Here is a 21,345-nt window from a genome sequence, read left to right as displayed (position 1 = left end):
CCAGACTTGTAAGGCGTCAAACATCCCAGGAAAAGAAGAGCTTGCTTCTGCTACTTCAGGGCTGTGGAAGGACCCAGGGAAAATCTCTTTCCTTTCCTTTCAGTTCAAACTTGACCAGGCTGACAAGTGTAGAGCAACTCCCTCATTGGCTGCTCTGGTCCAATCAGCAGAATCTTCTCCCTGTCAGTCACAGAAAAACATTGAGTTTATTTTTAATTCTTTTATGTGCAAGTTAATAAGCTCCTTTCAGAAATGTATATACAATCAATATAATCCGGAGCCAGTAGCCTTAACAAATGATTATCACAATAACTTGCTTGTTTATTCTGATTACAAGACTGTTTTGAGGGTTTGAGCTCTTGTCCCCAGAAATTGCTGCACTTCTCACTGTGTACAGGCATCTCCTTGCTCATCCTGCAAGTACAGGAGTGACATAAAGTGACAGTCTGCCTCCCAGTCTAATAAGTCCTGCTCAGCTTTCCAATCCACCTCACGCCAAAGGGTCATCCAGAATTTTCCATGTGTGGCCCACATGGCCAAGTATAGCAGTGACCTCTTTTTTGCCCAGACAGCAGGAAGGCAGCTCATTTCCAGAGCATCATTAAGGGGCGACCTTGCTTTAAAGCGTGCGGTGACGCCGGAGGCGCCGCACGCCGTGGCGTCGCGTGACGAAGGAGCGAGACAAAGGGGCATGCCACTTTGTTAGCCCCTTCGTTAGTCCCGGAATCATCTGCAGAGTGAAGGCCTTTCTCAAGTGTCGATATGGAAATACCGATTGTGACTGGTTATGGTAGATAAGGACGACTAGGGATGTGAATCGTTTTTTGACGATTTAAAATATCGTCCGATATTTTTTTAAATCGTCAAAAATCGTTAAAGAGTGCGATACAATAGATATTCCCCCGATTTATCGTGAAAAATTGTTAATCGGGTTTGTGTCCACTAACGGGAGTTATATGGGGGGAGGGCGGGAAAACCGGCACACCAAAACAACCCCTAAACCCACCCCGACCCTTTAAAACTAATCCCTTACCTTCCCCCACCCTCCCAAACCCCCCCAAAATGTTTTAAAATCACCTGGTGGTCCAGTGGAAGCCCCAGGACCGATCACCCGCTCTCGGGTCGTCGGCTGCCACTAATAAAAATGGTGCCGATGGCCGATAAAAAAAACCCACCCGACCCTTTAAAACTGACCCCTTAGCCTCCTCCACCCTCCCGACCCCCCCAAAAATGTTTTAAAATTACCTGGTGGTCCAGTGTGGGCGCTGGGAGCGATCTCCCGCTCTCGGGCTGTCGGCTGCCACTAATAAAAATGGCTCCGATGGCCCTTTGCCCTTACCATGTGACAGGGTATCCGTGCCATTGGCCGGCACTGGATGGCGCACTGGAGGGCGCACTGGATGGCACCCTCCCTTCCCCTACCTAACTCACCCCCCCCGGCCCTATCTAAAACCCCCCCCCTACCTTTGTTGGCAAAGTTACGCCTGCTGAAAGCAGGCGTAACATTGCGCGCGCCGGCCAGCAGCCCCGCTCCGTCCTCCGGTCCCGGGGCTGGTCCGGAGGCCTCAACCATGCCCCCGGGCCGGCGCCACGCCCCCAGGCCCGCCCCCAAAATGCCACGGCACACCCCCGAAATGCCGCGTCGTTTCGAGAACGCCCCAGACACACCTCCTCCCGCCCCTTTTCGAAAGCCCCGGGACTTACGCGCGTCCCGGGGCTTTATGCATGCCGGCGGCCTATGCAAAATAGGCGCGCCGGTGCGCGAGGGCCCTGCGCGTGTAAATCCGGAAGGATTTACGCGCGCAGGCCTTTTAAAATCCGCCCCATAGATTTTTCCCAGAGCAATACATGAAGGTGCAGCCACACACGCAGTGAAAAAAAATGTAAAAGGCACCAAGATGTTGTGGAAACAGCATAATGTTCTAGAGATGTGAATCGGAACCGGAATCTGATCAGTTCCGGTTCTGATTCAAATCTTAAAATTTTTATCGTCCGGCTCAATTTTTTTTTTGTTATCGGCTGCGCCCGATCCGATAACAAAAAAGCCCTCCCCCACCCTCCCGAACCCCCAAAAAACATTTTAAAATCTCCTGGTGGTCCAGTGGGGGCGCGGGGAGTAATCTCCCGCTCTCGGGCCATCAGCTGCATTAATAAAAATGGCGCCGATGGCCCTTTGCCCTTACCATGTGACAGGGAATCCATGCCATTGGCCGGCCCCTGTCACATGGTAGGAGCACTGGATGGCTGGACATGGCCCGCGCTATCTTTAAAGATGGCGCCGGCCATCCAGTGCTCCTACCATGTGACAAGGGATGGCCAATGGCACTGATTCCATGTCACATGGTAAGGGCAAAGGGCCATCGGCGCCATTTTTATTAGTGGCAGCTGATGGCCCAAGAGTGGGAGATTGCTCCCCGCGCCCCCACTGGACCACCAGGTAATTTTAAAAGGTTTTGGGGGGGTCGGGAGGGAGGGGGAGGATAATCGGTAAGTTTTAAAGGGTCGGGTGGGTTTTTTTTTTATCGGGCCATCGGCGCCATTTTTATTAGTGGCAGCCAAAATGGCTCCGATGGCCCGAGAGTGGGAGATCACGCCGGGACACCCCCCCCTGCTGGACCACCAGGTAATTTAAAACATTTTGGGGGGGTTCGGGAGGGTAAGGAATTTGTTTTAAAGGGTCGGGGTGAGTTTAGGGGTTGTTTTGGTGTGCTGGTTTTCCCGCCCTCCCCCCAAATAACTCCCGTACCCGATTAACGATTTTTAACGATAAATCGGGGGAATTTGTATTGTATTGCGCACTCTAACGATTTTTGACGATTTAAAAAAATATCGGACGATTTTTTTTAAATCGTCAAAAAACAATTCACATCCCTATAATGTTCTGGCAGAATTAAAGAAGCGGAAATACCGTACCTCACCTGAAATAAATTATAACGAGGATGTGTTGCTTACAGAAGGCAGGTTACCAATTAGAATAAATTAGAAAATTATTCAGACTAGAAGTCCATACTTCAAAATGATAAACAATTTTAAATATTTTAAAAATGGATTTGGGATTACAAAGAATGTGCTAAATATTCTAATTGTTATTTACAAAAAAGGAATGATTGATAGCTTGAATATATCGGCACGCTCATATCAAATATATACCACTCACACCACATATCACAAAATCATTGCATGACAGATGGAGTTAACCAGAAACACAATGAATTAATCCAATAGCATAATGCCCACTCCATCAACCAAACTTCAGTGTGAATGAGTTGTTCCAGCTCCAAACAAATCATGGAGCAATACTTAGACAAAATGACTGGCAGTGAACAGGAACTTCCGTTTCAAAGATGTTGCTACGGAATCCATAGGTCCATAGTAAAGGCCCCTGGCATAAGCCATGTTTTACCAATCAGGCTGTCACAAATGGGTACATCTAGTATGGATGTTAAACCACGCATGATACCAAAGCAGCAAACAATGCTGTCAATCTTCTCATGTCACTTCAATGCATAATTATCTTTAATCGATGCTGAATTCACAGAGGTTACCCCATTCATCTCTTGAATAAACTCATCCAATTTTTATTTGCATCATAACTCCACTTTAGCTTCTAAATCACTGTTTGCTTCTTAAAATGAGATAGAAACAGTAAACTCTTCCTTTATGTTCATAACTTCAGATCACAAGAAATCTAAAGTAACTCGACTTGAAATCTTTGAAACACAAATAAATTCATAAATATGAAAACTCCATATTAATCATTGCTGGAGCAGTCACTTGAACCTATTCGGACACCTTCAGAGTTCTCCCTTCCCACAGCATCCTTGGTCATATTTGGACACGGTGGAGAAATTAATGATTTTAACTCTTGCAATGATTCTCTGCAGTTCAATCTCTCCAGTTACTGTGTCTCTGAAGAGGAAGGCTGGTCAGGGTGCAACCCTTTTGGAAGAGGAGATAACCCTGAACCCACTGAAGATTGCTCCAGCACCTGCTGATGTCTCAAAAGCCACAGGGAGACTGTACATCACACAGCCTGAAAAGAAGCATCCATGGCTCTAGATGACTTCCACAGGAAACATTCATTCTTGATTGTTATGGTTTGGCATAGGTGACTGGTCTCATCAAAGAAAAAAGAAAAGCTTCAAATCACAACACAGCAGAAACACGGAGAAAACCACATGGAACACAGTAAAAAAAAAACTAAAATAAAATAAAGAAATCACACTGAGAAAAACCAGAGCTACTGCTTCTCACTTCTCTGTTTCCATATAGTCTTGATGCCATACAGTGACATAAGTATCTTGTAAGGTCAACAAAGACTGTGCCTGTTTTCTGTCTAATTTCAAAGCCATTCTCTTATGTCAGATGTATGTAGTATTATTCGTTCAGTAATATACTTTTTTTTTTTTTCAAAAGTCATTTTGTCTTGTAGGAGTTGGGGGATCAGCAATAATTTTTTTATTATGCCCAGAACTGTGCACTTTATGAGTTTATACGTGTAACCCTCGCCCAGATGGAGCACATAAAATATATGAGAGTCTGACACCTGAGTGAGTCAAGCACCAGTCTCTCGGGAAGGGTTCAGAGGGAAAGGGGGTCAAGCAGATGGAGTAGGAGGCTGTGTGGGTGTCGTTAGCTGGAAAGGGTTCTCCCTTCAGGGCAAAACTCTTCTATGACCTCGTCTGACTGCTATATTATTTTGCTCTGAACTCCCAATCTGCAGAAAAATTAGGACTCACTCCAAGATATATTCCGAGCAAACAAAACTTTTATTCTCTGGGAAAAACCAGCAATCAAAGAATGCAACAGAGTGAAAGTCACTGATTAGATCAGAGTACAGAGGATTGCATAGCTAAACTGAGGTAGTTGCAATAAATACAAAAAAAGACTGGTGACGTAAATGCTTCAACAACTTAATTAAGAGAGCCATTTACATTTATATTTTCTCCCCACTCCTCTGTCCAACAGTTCAAAGTACTATCAATAAGATACAATTTTCACAATTCTTTTCCCTTTGCACCATCCACTATTCACCCTCCTTTCTGAAAGACCATGAATATTGCTTTACAAAATATTGCAGTACTCAGTACTTGTTACACATCTCGTTTCAAGTATCCAGAAACTCTATTCACTGCAGAATCTCTTTATTGCCAGCCTATCCAGACAATCGTTAGGAACTTTCTCGGTGTCCCAGCTCTCACCTTTCAAAGGTTCTCCACTTCACATTCTTCTCTCACCATGGACTGCTCACCAGAACTCCAGCTCTATCTTCGGGACTCAGGTCGGGTCCCTGGTTGTCTCTCCTTGAGGAGAAACACTGCTCCCTTGGCTGCTTCCCTGTGAGAATTACCCACTGCTTGGCCTTTACCCCTTGAGGGGGAAATCCCCTGCAGGGCCCTCTCAATGAGAAGGTGCCCCGGGCTGGGCCCACTCTTTATATGGGTTCCCTCCCACAATGGCTTGCAAAATCTCATACACCTCTTTGTATACCAGATGGCTCATTGCCTCTACTGGATTTTGCTCCCTAACCTTCTTAAAAGGAAACCTCCCATAAAAGACAGCAACAACTTCCTCTTTTACACAGTTCAAATGCATTGTGTAAATTTCAGAATGTCTGCCATCTAGAGGTCATTCTGAATATCACACACTTAAATTTCAGCATGAAAAGGCTTGCTTTCCTGCTGTTTTGTCACACATCGTCAAAGCATCCATGGCGGTCTTCCTCACACAAAATGGTTTCAGGGTTTCTTCGGGGATAGAGACAGGCTCCCTGGTGGGAGACCCATCACATAGGTAATGCAGAGTGGTGAGATCCTCTGGTTGTTTGGATCCTCTAGTTGTTTGTTGGGTTTCAAGATAGGAAAGACATCAGCTTTTCTCCAAATTTTTAGGAGTTATTACTTTCTAAACATTTGAAAATATAACTGGAGCCATGTTTTCATTATGATACCAAGTTTAATTGCAAGTTCTAGGATTCAGTTTTGTGGACCAGCAGTCTGGCTGTTTTTGGCTATTCTTCATTGCTTTAATTGTTGCGACTCCTCCTGCAGCTGGAGCCATGGGAGGTCTCTTACCTTGCTTCGTGGGCCAGTCCGATTCCTCCAATGCCCATTGCTACTGCTGCACGGCATGATTTCCCGCAGCAGGATGCCACTAACCAGGCCATCTTTGTTGCTCAGGAACTGCCACCATCGCCATCTTGCATGGAGCCACCTGCACCCTTCTCTTCGCGGCTCAGACACCGCATCCCACATCGGGGCCTATCCTGAGGCCCGTTCTCCTCTTCTCAGCATCAGTGGCATCATGGCTGCTGTCCAAGGACCTGCCCCTCTGCCTAAGGGACACGGCTGCGACTTCCTCCTGAATTTAAAGGTCCCGCGGCAGGATATGCCCAGGGCCCCACCTGAACTCCTCCCAGGGCATTTCTTCATGTCCAGCCCTACTTAAGGGCCCAGCTTCCAGTCCAGAGTTGTTTTGCAAGGAGTCAATTCCTTAGCTGGAGTGCTCCTGGATCTTCCATTCCAGCTTCCAGTCCAGGAGTCTTCAATGATGTCCTTTCTCACTTCTGCAAGGCACTCTGTTCCATGTCATCCTCATCCTGATGTCCATGATCCATTCCTGATGTCCGTGCTCCAGTCCTGATGTCCGTGAGTCCAAGACCTGAGATGTTCCATGTTCCGAGATGTTCCCAGCCTTATGTATCTAGTCCTGATGCTCCAGGTCCTGAATAACCCGTTTCTCCGGAGGTTCCTTGCTTTTATTCCGAGCTCCAAGTTCCAAGTTTTATCTTCGCCTGTATCCTGTTCTGATTCCGGAGGATCCGAGGGGCTACTTTGCTCCTCTGCTGTGAGACATCCGCGACCAGCCATCCGGCTGTGTAGGGCGTGTAGGGGACAGTGTGGTCTGTAACCAGTCTCCGGGCTGTGTAAGGTGCCTAAGGGCCTTGCTCGCCCCCCTCTCTGTCCACATTCCTAGTCTTCACGTCTCCTCATCTACGTACCAAGTCTCCATGTCTCCTCGTCTATGTACCGAGTCTTCGTTCCAAGTTCCACGTCTGAGTCTCCTACTCCAGAGCCTCCTGTCTGGCCTGCCACCTTTGCCGTTCACTGCGGCAGGTCTGTCACGGTGCGATCGCTGCCAGTTTCGCACCCAATAGTGCCACCATAGGAGGTGCAGCTATTGGGAGCGAAATAGGCAGCGACAAGGCACTTACCTTTTCGCTGTGTGCGCCGTCATCGCAGAGTCGGCCCTGGTGACGCCCTGACTCCTCCTCTTCTGGGGCCGACTCTGCCCCCATTTTGGTATCGCACGTGAAAAGGGACATTTCGCGTGCGAAACGTCCCTTACTGCGTGCGATACGTTTGGAAAATAAGGTCCTATGTGTATTTCCTGCAAGAAGGATTGAATGTGGTTTAATTTCCCTGTTAATGCATCCCAGCAATGATTGCATGAGAAGATTACACTTTTCAGTATTAAGCTCGTTCACAAACAGTCAAGCTTTTCACTCATTGGCAAGAGGGATTATTATCCTGGTACATCTTGTTGTTAAATAAAAATGGCAAAGAGGCTGGTGGTACCTTAGACTAATCGATTTATTAAGGCATCAGCTTTCATGAACAAGAGACCACTTTGCCTGATAACGTGGACTTTTGTCCTCAATGGCTCATTCCTTAATATATTGGTTAGCCGATAAGGAGCCCCCACCCTTTTTGTTGTATTTGCTACTAGAGATGTGCTTCGGGTAAAAATTTTGTGTCAGGCTTTGTTTTGCATCCCCCCCCCCCCCCCCCATGGGAATTTCGTTTTTCCCACGGTTCAGGGTTTTTTTGGGAGGTCCCCGATTTTTGGGTTAGTGCGCATTATCAGGAGTTAGCGCGCACTAACTCAAAAATGAATTTTTTCCAAAATTTCGGAAAAAATTCAATCATTTTTAGGTTCTCCCAAACCATTCCAATTTAGGCAATTTCATTGACATTGCCTAATTCTGGAAAAACAATTGCACATCCCTATTTGCTACTATAGACTAGCACAAAGCTACCCCATCATCATGTTGTTAATAAATCATTTTTGGAAAATTATAGGTGCATCTGCTTTTGTTGTGACTTTTATTTCAGTTTACAGCTATAGATAGGAGGCACCATGTGTATGAGCATGCGCAATAGATATGAGTAGAAGAATAAGCATGCATACGTACAGCATATGTACTAATAGTGTTCTGTGTGTATTAGGGATGTGAATCGTGTCCTCGATCGTCTTAACGATCGATTTCGGCTGGGAGGGGGAGGGAATCGTATTGTTGCCGTTTGGGGGGGTAAAATATCGTGAAAAATCGTGAAAAATCGTTAAAAAATCGAAAAATCGAAAAATCGAAAAACCGGCACATTAAAACCCCCTAAAACCCACCCCCGACCCTTTAAATTAAATCCCCCACCCTCCCGAACCCCCCCACAAATAACTTAAATAACCTGCGGGTCCAGCGGCGGTCCGGAACGGCAGCGGTCCGGAACGGGCTCCTGCTCCTGCATCTTGTCGTCTTCGGCCGGCGCCATTTTCCAAAATGGCGCCGAAAAATGGCGCCAGCCATACGCGTATGGCCGGCGCCATTTTCCGTACGAAAACGATTCGCGGCGGGAAATCGCTCCCTGACCCCCGCTGGACCTCCAGGAACTTTTGGCCAGCTTGTGGGGGGCCTCCTGACCCCCACGAGACTTGCCAAAAGTCCAGCGGGGGTCCGGAAGGACCTCCTGCCGTCCAATCTTTTTCGTCTATGGCCGCCGCCATTTTTCGGCGCCATTTTGGAAAATGGCGCCGGCCGAAGACGACAAGATGCAGGAGCAGGAGCCCGTTCCGGACCGCTGCCGTTCCGGACCGCCGCTGGACCCGCAGGTTATTTAAGTTATTTGGGGGGGGGTCGGGAGGGTGGGGGATTTAATTTAAAGGGTCGGGGGTGGGTTTTAGGGGGTTTTAGTGTGCCGGCTCACGATTCTAACGATTTATAACGATAAATCGTTAGAATCTGTATTGTATTGTGTTCCATAACGGTTTAAGACGATATTAAAATTATCGGACGATAATTTTAATCGTCCTAAAACGATTCACATCCCTAGTGTGTATGTGAGAGAGGATCTGAAGATGAGCTAAGACTGAAATGGAGAGGCATGTGTGATAAGCGAGAGCATTAGAATCTGGTGAAGGACTTTTTAAAAGATAAGTGCAGGGATCTGCTGCAGAGAAGGTGATACTATCTCTTTAAATGCAGGTTTTGCCACTAGAAAGTGCAGTCAGTGGTTTTCAGGCAAAAGGTTTTGTCACTTTCTCTTCTCATGGTATGCACAGGAGAGAAATATCACAACTCAAAAAAAATATTCCCTAGACTATAATGGGTGCTGTGAGATTGCAGCAAAGGACCTTCTGGAGATACTCAATTCCAATAGGAAAATAAAAATGCATAAATGTCCAGGAAAATATACCTTGTGGATAGTTCTTGAGAGGAGTGTAGAGCATTACTGGAATATTTATAGTGGTTCTGCCTCCACCAAATTCTGAATATCTTTATTTTTTGAGACACGCTGCATATTTTTTGTCCACCCTACATGTTACCCAAATAGTCCCTTTCACAGCAGTTGCCATTTTCCGTAACCTGTGTTCCCCAACATATTCATCTTCCGGAACCCGTAAACAGAAGGGGTGAATCACCCCTTTAGAGAATAGGGGCCTAAAACCTATTGATCTCCTTGTATTCATTTCAATTCAATTCTCTTTAGTCACAACACATAGAGTAAATTATGATGCTGAAGCTAGGAGGGGGATCTTTCCTTCCAAATGAACAACTGTTCTGCTGCATTCTGTTATAATGATAAGGCTACTGATTTACAGAGGTTGTTCAAGTTACCTTATTAATTAGAAGATGCATTATGCCTATTGGAAAACACTGCAGTGACTGAACTAGCAGTGCCCAAGGACCTCTAAAAGACAAGCATTCCATTTTGCAAAATCTAGTTAACATATCAAAGAGCAGTAAATGTGCAAATTGCTGTCATAAGGAATCTTTTATTGCTTTTCCTTTTCATGATGCCACCCCTCCCCCATCTTCTCTATTCCAGCCACTCTGACAAGGTTACTCATTGGAAAGAAGAGCAGGGCTATTTATGTTCTTCAGATGTTTACCTTCAGTAAAAGACACTTCAAAGAATGCTTATGGGACTCTCCCCTCCCCCAGCAAACACTTAAAGCCCATTGTTGTGATTGATAGATCCTTCCTGCAGATTTAATAAATATAACCAGGTCCTTTTTTTTTTTCAATCCAGCTGTCTATATAATGGGCTGATGGCTCATGGGTGGGCTAGATGGGCAAGTCTCTTCAGAAAAATGCCTAAACAAGTATTTAATGCTTTCCCTGTTTGTGAGCCTGTGGTTATTTTTAATGTTGTTTTCTTTTGCTTGGTTTGGGTTTTCTCTCTCTTTTTTTTTTTTTTTTTAATTCTCTGGGCCAGACTTTAGCTCTGCTTTTGGCCATGTTATTATCCCCAGATATCCTAAGGATTTTTGTGTTATGCTTAATTCTAGTCATGAAACGGTTGAATTAAATTGATTCATATTTTATATATTTAGTTTTATACTCGTAGATAAACACATGCAAGAATATGATTCTTGCTTTACTTTTCTTACATTTGGAGAAATAAGCATATTGGAAGGCGAAAAAAAGTCTAGTTAATTATTTATCAAGAAGCACAAAATTACATCTTGAATTGAATAAATACATTTTATTTAACATCTATTTAAAGAGTCTTGCCACCCACAGTGTAGAAACAGAATTCCATGGCAGGTAAATAGACAACACTGCAAATGTGGATGGCTGCTTTTTTAATATTTTAGATATTAAATAATCTGACAAGCTTGCAATAATATTATGGGGAAATATTATAATATTATTGTAGGCCGTGCTGCAGATTTGGCATCGGTAATAGCAATGGATTTGCGCTAGGCCATGAAACCAAAGACGTTTTCACAATGTCTAATGATATTCTGAAGTAAATGTGTAGAATTATGGCAACAGTTAAAGGAATACTACTCAGGCGGATAAAATGAAGGATTGGATAAGTTCTTGGAGGAGAAGTCCATTACCTGCTATTAAGTTCACTTAGGGGGTAATTTTCAAAAGGAGTTACATGCATAAATGTAGCTACTATTGTAGCAATTTTCAAAAGCCATTTACTGAAGTAAAGTGCACTTACGTGAGTAATTCCTATACAGTAAACAGTAATTCAGCCTTTGGCTGAATTACTGTTTACTGTAAACCGAGGTGATGTGTATTACGTTCCGTGGTATATAAAAAACTATAAATAAATAAAATAAATAAATAGACAAGTCAATGGCATAAATTGTAGCAATTTTCAAAAACCCACTTACTCAAGTAAAGTGAATTTACTCCAGTAAACCTGGTTTTTACTCGAGTAAATGCTTTTTAAAATCAGGCCCTTAGAGAATAGCCACTGCCATTAGCAATGGTTACATGGAATAGACTTAGTTTTTGGGTACTTGCCAGGTTCTTATGGCCTGGATTGGCACTGTTGGAAACAGGATGCTGGGCTTGATGGACCCTTGGTCTGACCCAGTATGGCATTTTATTATGTTCTTATGTTCTTAATAACCTCTAAAAAAAAATGAATAATGTTATAAAAGTTAGTGGGGAAACCTATTAAGTCAAATCTTGCATTTATTTTATCCATTGTGCTGGCATTTTTGCCCTCTTGGCTCTATATTCAACTGATTCTTGTGTTCTCTCTTTCTCTCCTTTCCTCTGTGCACACTTACAGCCATATTTACTAAGCCACAATAAGGAAATATCGAGCATTAAACTCCATTTATTGTGCAATATCACCGTATCACAGACATATTGCACGATATCTTCAATTTATTCCACCCTCTACAGCAATAAACTACTGTGCATGCTTTTGCATGCATAAAATTGCCAAATGCATGCAAAGCACCTTATGCATAAGCATTCAATGTAAATAAAAGAAACGCCTGACTTAGAAAACAGTCAGCCTCGTTATTTTATCGCGTTTCAGGGATATGAAGATAAACCATCATGGGAACATCAGGATTGCTAACGTACCTCCTGATGCCCTTACGATGTTAGTTAAAGGGCCAAATGGTCCAAAGCTACACCCCCCCCCCCACCGAAAAGCTAACACAAGCCCCTGGGGTCTTTCATGACCCCTCCATAAGTAAAAATAAAGTTTTAAAACGTGCAAGAACATCCCACCCCTTCCCTAGCCACCCCCTCCCTAGCCTACAATACAACCCCCTGCCCAGGGCAAATGCTCCCCTTCAAAGACCCCCCCCCCTACAGCATCAATTCACCTCTGACCCTTCCCCCCATTCTAAATATATTCATATCTCTGGGGAATAGGGGTCCCCCAACCTGAAAAAAGGTGCTAGGATCTGGGGGTGCAGCTGGGCATCCACCCCCACCCACCAACAGCCCTGTACCTCCAAAATCAGTCATTGCTCTTCAGAGGGGTCCTGGAGCTCCCCATTACTACAGGCCTGCTCAATGCCATTTTGAAAAATGATGTCGACCTGACCTTGTCCCTATCACAAGTCGGGTGCAAGGTCAGGTTGACACCGATGACTGATTTTGGAGGCACAAGAGGGTTTGGGGTGGGGGTGGGGGTCCAGCTGCCATCCTCCTAGACTACCTAAGGCATTTTTCCCTTACCCTAGACTCCAGGGATATGAATGAATATGAACTGGGGGGCTGAGGTGAATTGATACTGGGCGGGCTCTTTAAAGAAGGATATTTGCCTCAGATGGGATATTGTATTGTATTGTATACATAGGGGAGGGGTTAGGGAAGGGGGTGGGCCATCATCACTCATTTTAAAACTTTCTTTTTTTTACTTGTGGCGGAGTCACCGCTGCCTCTCAAGCAGCGAGGGGGTTGGTGGTGTCAAGAAAGACCCCTGGGGGTGAATTAAGAAGTTTGTAAGCCTCTAGCCCTTATAGCACTTTGGTGGCCCTGGCCAAGGAGAGCTGCATTTGCGCAAATAAGTCCCATTTCAACATGCAATTTTTTATGTGTTCGTTCAGCAATAAATAAATTGCACACCATGACCATCACAATATTTTGTCAGTGAGGGGTAAAATGTTGTTGGTTCTGCCCCCCCCCCTCCCCCCGTGATATTTTATGTGTCCCATGATAAAATATTGCAGTTCAGTAAATTACCCTGTTAGAGGCTGTGAGGTAGATATTCAGCAGACCAGGAAGCAGGAAAGTTGCCTGGATAATTTTACCCAGATATTCAGTGGCACTTATCTGGATAATTCTGCCGCTGGATATATACTGGGCTAACCTTAGTGGGTAATATTATGTAGGTAAATTAAGGGCAGATTTTTTTTTTTTAACAGATTTACCTGAATTTAGCTGAATTTCATCAATCACCAGCTAAAATTTACTCATGCCCTAAGAATGCTTATATCGCCAACTTTTTTTCTTCAGCTACACTTTATGTGGGTAATAAGTTATCTGGCCACACTTTAGCCATGGGCAAAGTCTTTGAATATTAACCTTGATAAGACAGCACAGTATGCAAAGGGTTAAATATTTCCAAGGTTGATGATGTTGCAGGTAGTGCTAGGAGTGTCAGGGACAACAGGGTTTGAACCAATGGACCTGGAACCTACAGGCTGGAAACCTGCAGCAGAGCTGTAGAGGCTACTGCCTCTCTAGGGAGTCATAGAATACTTATTCTCTATACTTGAGTGAGTGTTACAATCTGTAGCCCACAGGTCGACCCCACGAGACTGTGCTCACCCCTGCCACCATGCTTCATGCCTCACCTCACAAGGTGGCTTGAATGCCACCAGCATGCTGCTGCCTGCAACTTCCTCTCTGGCTCTCCCTAGGCACACACACTTGTAACTCACACACTTTTAAAAGGGCCGCAGCAAGAAAATTCCCTGCGGCACTCTTTGATGACATCACAGGCCTTCTATATATAAGGTTCCTCAGAATGCTGCCTCAGTAACAGGTCTCCTGGTGTGCCTTGTGTCCCACTGTGGTTTGCTTTCTCCTATGTATTGTTCCTGCCTTGCTTTTGTGTTTCTGTGTTCCTGCCTTGTCTTGCCTTGTCCGTGCCTTACCCTTGCCATGTCAGTTCCCTGCCCTAGCCTTGTCTTGCCTGGTTTAATCTTTGTTTCCTCCTGGATTCCCTTGGATTGACTTCTCAGATTCTGACCCTCTTTGGACCCTGACCTTCCCAGATCACTGCCTGGACCTGACCTTCTGCTTTGGAACCGACCTTGACTTATCTTGCCTAATATCCACCTCTACTGTCTTCTGCCTGCCTCGTCCTTCACCTGGACTTGGATTCTCATATCTGGATTTCTCTAGGGATCCACCTAAGACCTGCCGACCACCAGAACCCAGAGGCTCAACCTATAGGGGAGGCAGCTGGCATAGGAGAAGCTCCAGCCAGTCCTACCACAGGGTTTCTCCACCAAATGTTGGTGTGCACCTAGTGGGCTTGCCCACCATGCAGCACCAGTCGCATCACAGCACCAAGGGTCCACTTTTCCTGTGAGCATTACAGTGAGCTAGATACAGCTCTGCAGATTCCACAATTAAACAGCACCAGGTGTGCTCCAAATTGAGACCAGCACATAAGCAACACCAGGAAGACACACTCACCTTTGTTGGTCCAATAAACTCCTTGGTGTCTGCCCTGGGGAAACTATTCATCTCACCTTTGTTCTTGTCCAGAGGATCAGGTGACTCCTGTTCCTGTCCACTTGTCCCATGCTTCTTCCAGGTTTTCTCGGTTACTCCTGTTCCTTGATTTCCATCTACCATTGGGCTTACAACACCAGCTCCAGGCTCCTGTCCAATGCGTGGGCTCTACCATGACCCCAGGGAAGGGGGGGAGGGGAGTCCTAGCCTCATCAGGTATGCTACCTCTTCACTAGGGTGGTTCCTCAGGGAGCAGCATACTAACCAGGTTAGCTGACATGTTCAATCATAGCATTTTTATTTTTTTTATTAATTTCAACTCAAATAAGCAAGACAATCTTCTGCAAACAGAATGATGATTACAAGAAATATCTCATATTTACAAAATATGATAATCACACAGAAATAAATGAATAAACATCTTCATATCTAGCTAGCTAATACATCATTCTTTAAAAGGAAAACAATGTTGAAAGGTCAGTAATCCTGGGGAGAATTAAAGGAAACATAGTATATCTGAACTTAGCCTAACAAGCGGCCGATACAGAAAAATGCGCTCTCCCAGCACATGCCCAGGCCACTCTCCTGGACGCGCAATTCACTAAACCAAGGCATGCAAATGAGGGCCCGTGGTAAAAGGAGGCGCTAGGGACATTAGTGCATTCCTAGCGCCTCCTTTTTGACAGAAACGGCAGCTGTCAGCGGGTTTGACAGCCGACGCTCAATTTTACTGGCATCGGTTCTCGAACCCGCTGACAGCCACGGGTTCGGAAAACGGACGCCGGCATAAATGGGCGTCCATCTTCCAACCCGCAGGCCGTGGGCAGATTTAAATTTTTTTTTTTTTTAGTTTTTAATTTTTTTTTATTTTTGGGGCCTCCGACTTAATCTCGCTACGATATTAAGTCGGAGGGGTGTACAGAAAAGCAGTTTTTTCTGCTTTTCTGTACACTTCCCCGGTGCAGTCCGAAATTAAGGGCAGGCGTTAATTTCTGAGATTAAAATGTGCAGCTTGGCATTAATTCAAATTTTATCATATTGTGATCCCTATTGCCAAGTGGCCTCACCACCATTACCTCTCTCACCAAATCCTGTGCTCCACTAAGAATTAGATCTAAAATTGCTCCATGTCTTGTCAGTTCCTGAACCAATTGCTCCATAAAGCTGTCATTTTTTCCATCCAGGAACTTTATTTCTATTTAACATGTTCTGATATTACATTTAGCCAGTCAATATTGGGTAATTAAAATCTTCCATTATTACTGCATTAACAATTTGGTTAGCTTCCCTAATTTCTCTTAGCATTTCATCATCCGACTCACCGTTTTGGCCAGATGGACAGTAATATGCTCAAAAATGGGATTTCTACCCATAAAGATTCTATTGTGCATTTGGTCTTTTGCAGAATCCTTATCCTGGACATAAAGCGCCACCTCCCCCCACTAAGTTGTTCCTCCCTATCATTGTGATATAGTTTGTACCGCAGTATGGCACTATCCCATTGGTTATCCTCCTTTCATTATGTCTCTGAGATGCCAATTAAGTGTATGTCATCATTCACTCTAACTCTCCCATCTTACTTCTTAGACTTCTGGTATTGGCATACAGACATTTGAAAGTGTGTTTTTTGTTGTATTAACAGCCTGCTTTTCATTTGACAGGGATAATTTGGAATCTTTTAGCTCAGGTGATTCTTAACTTATACACACATAGACTACTTTTTCTTTTATTGTAACCTCTCTGTTGGAATGTCCTAATTCTCCTGCTTCATTAGTATCCTTTGAACATACTTCCCTCTGAACCATGCGCTACTGAGCAACTATCAACTTTCCCCTTTGTTCTAGTTTGTTCTATCTCCTTTTTGAAGGTTAGCATCAGAGCACCTGTTTCTACCCTGATTAAGGTGGAGCCCATCCCTTTGGAAAAGACTCCCCCTTCCCCAAAAGATTCCCCAGTTCCTTACAAAACTGAATCCCTCCCCTTTGCATCGTGCCTCTGGGGACCTGCGCATGGAACAGGGAGCATTTCAGAGAATGCTACCCTGGAGGTTCTGGATTTCAGTTTTCTACCTAAGAACCTAAATTTGGCTTCCAGAGCCTGCCTCCCACATTTTCCTATGTTGTTTGTGCCCACATCCACCATAATAGCCAGCTCCTCCCCAGCACTGTCTAAAATCCTATCTAGGGGATGCAAGAGGCTTATTGATTTTTAATGTTTTAATATCTCTTGCCTATAAATCAAAAGAAAATCTAGGGGTGGGTAGGAGGAAGGGAAAGACAAACACACACAAGCTCTAAGCTATTTTCTACCTTTGCTTACCTTTTATAATAACATTTTTGTTGATTTATCTGCCTTTGAAGATTATCTTTTTTACTAGTTTGGAATAAATGAAAAGCCCTTGGGAGCAATCCACCCTTTGTAGTGAAGTATTTTCCCACGAGGGACAGAAGCTTATGGTATAAGTATTGAAGTTAAATTTTACATAAGCCCTATAGGCCTTTGAACCCACCAAAAGACAACAGGCTTCATATAGCTGTTTCATCTATTTTATTATGTACGTATAGCTGTAAACAGCTTAGAATTATATTTGTCTAATGACCCACTAGTGTTCATTAACAGCAGTGCTCTTAAGTTAACTCCTTTAGCTAAGAAAAGGAAAGTGGAGATCTACAGAGGCACCATTTGCTACAGCTCTTCCCTTTGAGGGATCTGGGATGGATTCTGTCCCAGTGTGAGGTAATAAAAGCAGATCTCTACTGAGAGACTGGAGGCAAAGCTTTTGAGTTTTGGAGTTTGGAGTTTGGTGGAAATGCAGATGGGTTTTTCAGAGTTGGATTTTAGGCCTACTCCGATGACTCAGACAATCCTTGTCTAGGGTCCTAGAACAAAGTCTGCACGCTGTCCTCCAGTCTATTCACTGGCTGGCTGGGTTGACATCCAAGTTTGTTTTAGGATTTTAAGAAGCCTGAAAGACCTCTGGATATTGCTTGGAGAGAGGTCTTGGGGAAACCTTTCTCTGGGGGGCCCAGGATAGAGACAACCTGCCCCTCTACAACCTTCTGGAGGACAGAGGAATGGTGGTGTCCCACTTCAGAGATCTTCTAGTGATTTATGGACACAATTCAGGAAAAGAGGAAGTGTTTTGCTGCCCTTCATCCTGCCCTGGAAAAAGGAGCATCGAGAGCTGTATATTTCAGTGAGGATCCCTTCCATTGTGGGATTTGTGAAGGAAAGAAAGTGAGTGAGAGAGAGAGGCTGAGGCATACATTTGGAGAACTGTGAGTGAAACCATTTTGTTGAAGATACCTACTTGTAGTCTTTGCCCCTGGGAAGAGAGAGAAAATTTGGACTCTGTGCAAAGACTGTATTATCCATTTTTTACCAGTTATGGAGGGGTTTTTCCTGCCCACACAAGTGATTCCCTAACTACTTGGGAAGCTCATGTGTCCAAGCTCTGGAGAGTGAGAGGTTTCCCCTGACCTGGTGATAAGAGACCCAGGCACAGATAGAGGAAAGGACAGTGAACATTAAAGATCATCTTGGGTGCTGAGAACTGTGTTAACTGTACTTTTCTCATCTGATTTACATCCAGTAAAGTCTATTTTGGACACTTAACATCTGGGTCTCTGGTGTTTTTTGTTGGCACTTGCAGCACTCACAGCAAGAAAAAAACTTTTGCCCCTCCCAGGGAAAAAAAGTTATATAGTCACCCCTGTCACTCCTGTCTCTGGAGGAGTTTTTCCTCCCCCCCCCCCCCCCCCCCACCCCAAACACCAGCAAAGGACTCATGCCCTGGAGAATAGAGGCTGTGAAAGAGCTAGTCTCTGTAATCCAACCTCTCATTCTCCAGAGCTTGGACACATGAGCTTCCCAAGTAGTTAGGGAATCACTTGGAAGATATCACTTGGAAGATAATGTTGAAATACTTGGAAGATAAAGTTGAAATACTGACTCAAACTAATAGCAATTTGGAACAGCACATTATATCAAACAGAGAGCAAATAAAGGGACTTCAACAGGTGCAAACATTAATGATAAAAGATAAAAAGAATTTGGCAGTGAAAATAGAGAATATGGAGAATCAAATGAAGAGTCGGAACTTAAGATTTAAAAACTTTCCGCAAATGCCTTTGAACTCCTCTAGAGAGATGTTCAAGAAATATCTTCGGGAGGTTTTGAAAATTGATGAGTCAGCTATGCCACCTCTTTCAAAAATCTTTTATTTGCCACGAGCGAGGAGTCCAATGGATCAGAGAGAGGCCCCCGCCTCAGAGACCCCGGGAAGGCAACTACCATTAGACATTTCAGCAATATTAGAGACATCAGATACAAAACAAGCACTACCTGCAACTCTAATAGTGACCCTGGCGCTAGAGCCAGACAAGGAGTGGTTGCTTAAGATATGCCTAAGAAATAGAAATGTTGTATTTTTAGGCTGTAGAGTAAGAGTATTCCCTGACATCTCTAGAGATACTCAAAGAAGGAGGAAAGCCTTCCTTCTTCTGAGACCACAAGTACTGTCAGTTGGGGGAGCTTTTTTTCTCAAATTTCCATGCAAATGCATAGTAAAATATGCTAACAATACGTATATATTTTTTGAGCGCTGAGCAAGTTAACTGCCACCAGAAACCAAACACTGATTTATTCACCTGTCTGAATACAACAATAAAGCCAAAGCCAAAGTATATTTATTTACAGCGACTCCTGAGATTCTTCTGAAACATGTTCCATGTCACATCCATTCCCCATATTGCATTAGAAATGGATTTTATGAACTCCCAAGGTAGGATTTAGGCATAGACTTCTCTGATTTGTCTGATCCTCTGATCTATCCATAATATACAAATAACAATATTATCCATGCTCATTATTTCAACATTAGAAACTTAATGTTGCACCGAGAGGTGGACCCTTGGCCTAGTTCAGGATTGGTAGGCTCCCTGGTCAGACCCAGAGAGTGCCTGCCACCAGGAGGCGGAGCACAGGAGGAGACAGAGGCTAGCTGGAGCTCCACCACTAGCATCCCGGGGTTCTCTTGGGTTGAACCCTTGGTTACCCGGGCCACCTGGTCTTAGGTGGGCTTCACAGGGTCTCCTAGAGAGAAAGTTCAAGGGAGTGCCCACCACGATCAAGGGTGCACAGTTGATGTTTAGGCTATGAGTCCGGGGTGCCAGAGAAGGCAAAAAGAGAGTCTCGAAATGTATGGCAAGGATCAAGGCCAGAGTAGTAATCAGAGTCCCAGGCAGAAGTCAGGTCAGGTGGTGATCAGAGTAGTTGGAGTTCCAGGCAATGGTCAGGTCAGGTGGCAATCAGGGTAGTTGGAGTTCCAGGCAATGGTCAGGTCAGGCGGCAATAAGGGTAGTTGGAGTTCCAGGCAGAGGGCGAAAACCAGGCACAAGTTTGTAGAGATCAGCAGACAGACGAGCCGGGGAAGCAGCTAAGCCCAAGGAAGGAAGAAGTTGCTAAGGCGACTCATGAGTGTCAGGAGCCGCCTTATATAGTTCTCTAGTGGTGATGTCATCAGAAGGGGCCGGCAGTCCCGACACGCCGCGGGCCCTTTTTAAAAAAGGGAGCTACAGAGAGGAAGTCTGCGGATGCATCTCCACCGCGAAGCAAGGGCCTGCAGTGCAGAGGAAGGCCGAAGATGCGCCGACAAGAGCCGAAACGCCTCTCCTACCCTGCTCCAGAGCAGGGCTAACTCAGGAATGGAGTGGGAGGGCAGGTAGGAGGGGTCGGTCGCAAACCCCGCAGCCGGCTGTTGCAACACTTAATTTAAATATGGTCAACAATATTTAATGCATGGATGTACAAATATTTTTGTTTGGGCAACAATGCAGGTTAGACACCAAAGATAGTCCCAGTGTAAACTTTATTTGGATGGAGACATATATTCGTACAAATGCCCGACTCTGGCCGAGTTTCGCCCCAATTGGGGCTGCCACAGGGGCTAGAAACAATGAATAAATACATGATATCAATAAACATAAAAATAACATAAAAACACATTAGGACATACATAAATGAATCAAAAATATTTAAAACAAATTACAAAATTAACAAATTTAAAAAAAGGTACCACTGTAAAAACATATATAAGAAACACACCGATAAAAAATGTTAATGTAACTTAAGAGAAAAATAGTGTCAAAAAAAATGTTTGTACCTGTGTGAAGTTAATCTCTTATTATGTTTCAGAAAGAAGTCTTAGAATAAACACACCATATACTTTGAAAGTTTGGTGATCTGTAAATCAATAAAAATAATGACTCTGTCCAACACATATAGTGACAAAAAACAAAAACTTAGTGAAAATTAAGATCTATTGTATATAGAATTGCTAAAAATGGCATAATTATTAAAAGTAAACATGTATCAACTGTACTGTTGTGAATATCTATGTGACTGATTGCTAACAAATAGTTACTAAATGCCATGAGCCTTACGATTCATAAACAACTATGTAATAACAACTCAGCCATTCGATTTAAAGCTGTGAGCCAGTGATGAAGCATCTCATAATTAACTAACATCCAAAAAATAGAATAAACTTGACTACACAAGATGTAAGTGCCTCATAACCCCATATGGAATAAACCCAGTGACTATAAACA

The sequence above is a fragment of the Rhinatrema bivittatum genome, chromosome 2 (assembly GCF_901001135.1).
Source record: "Rhinatrema bivittatum chromosome 2, aRhiBiv1.1, whole genome shotgun sequence".
NCBI classification, from domain to species: domain Eukaryota; kingdom Metazoa; phylum Chordata; class Amphibia; order Gymnophiona; family Rhinatrematidae; genus Rhinatrema; species Rhinatrema bivittatum.
The sequence above is the reverse complement of the archived record's forward strand: the minus strand, read 5'-3'. Positions refer to the sequence as shown.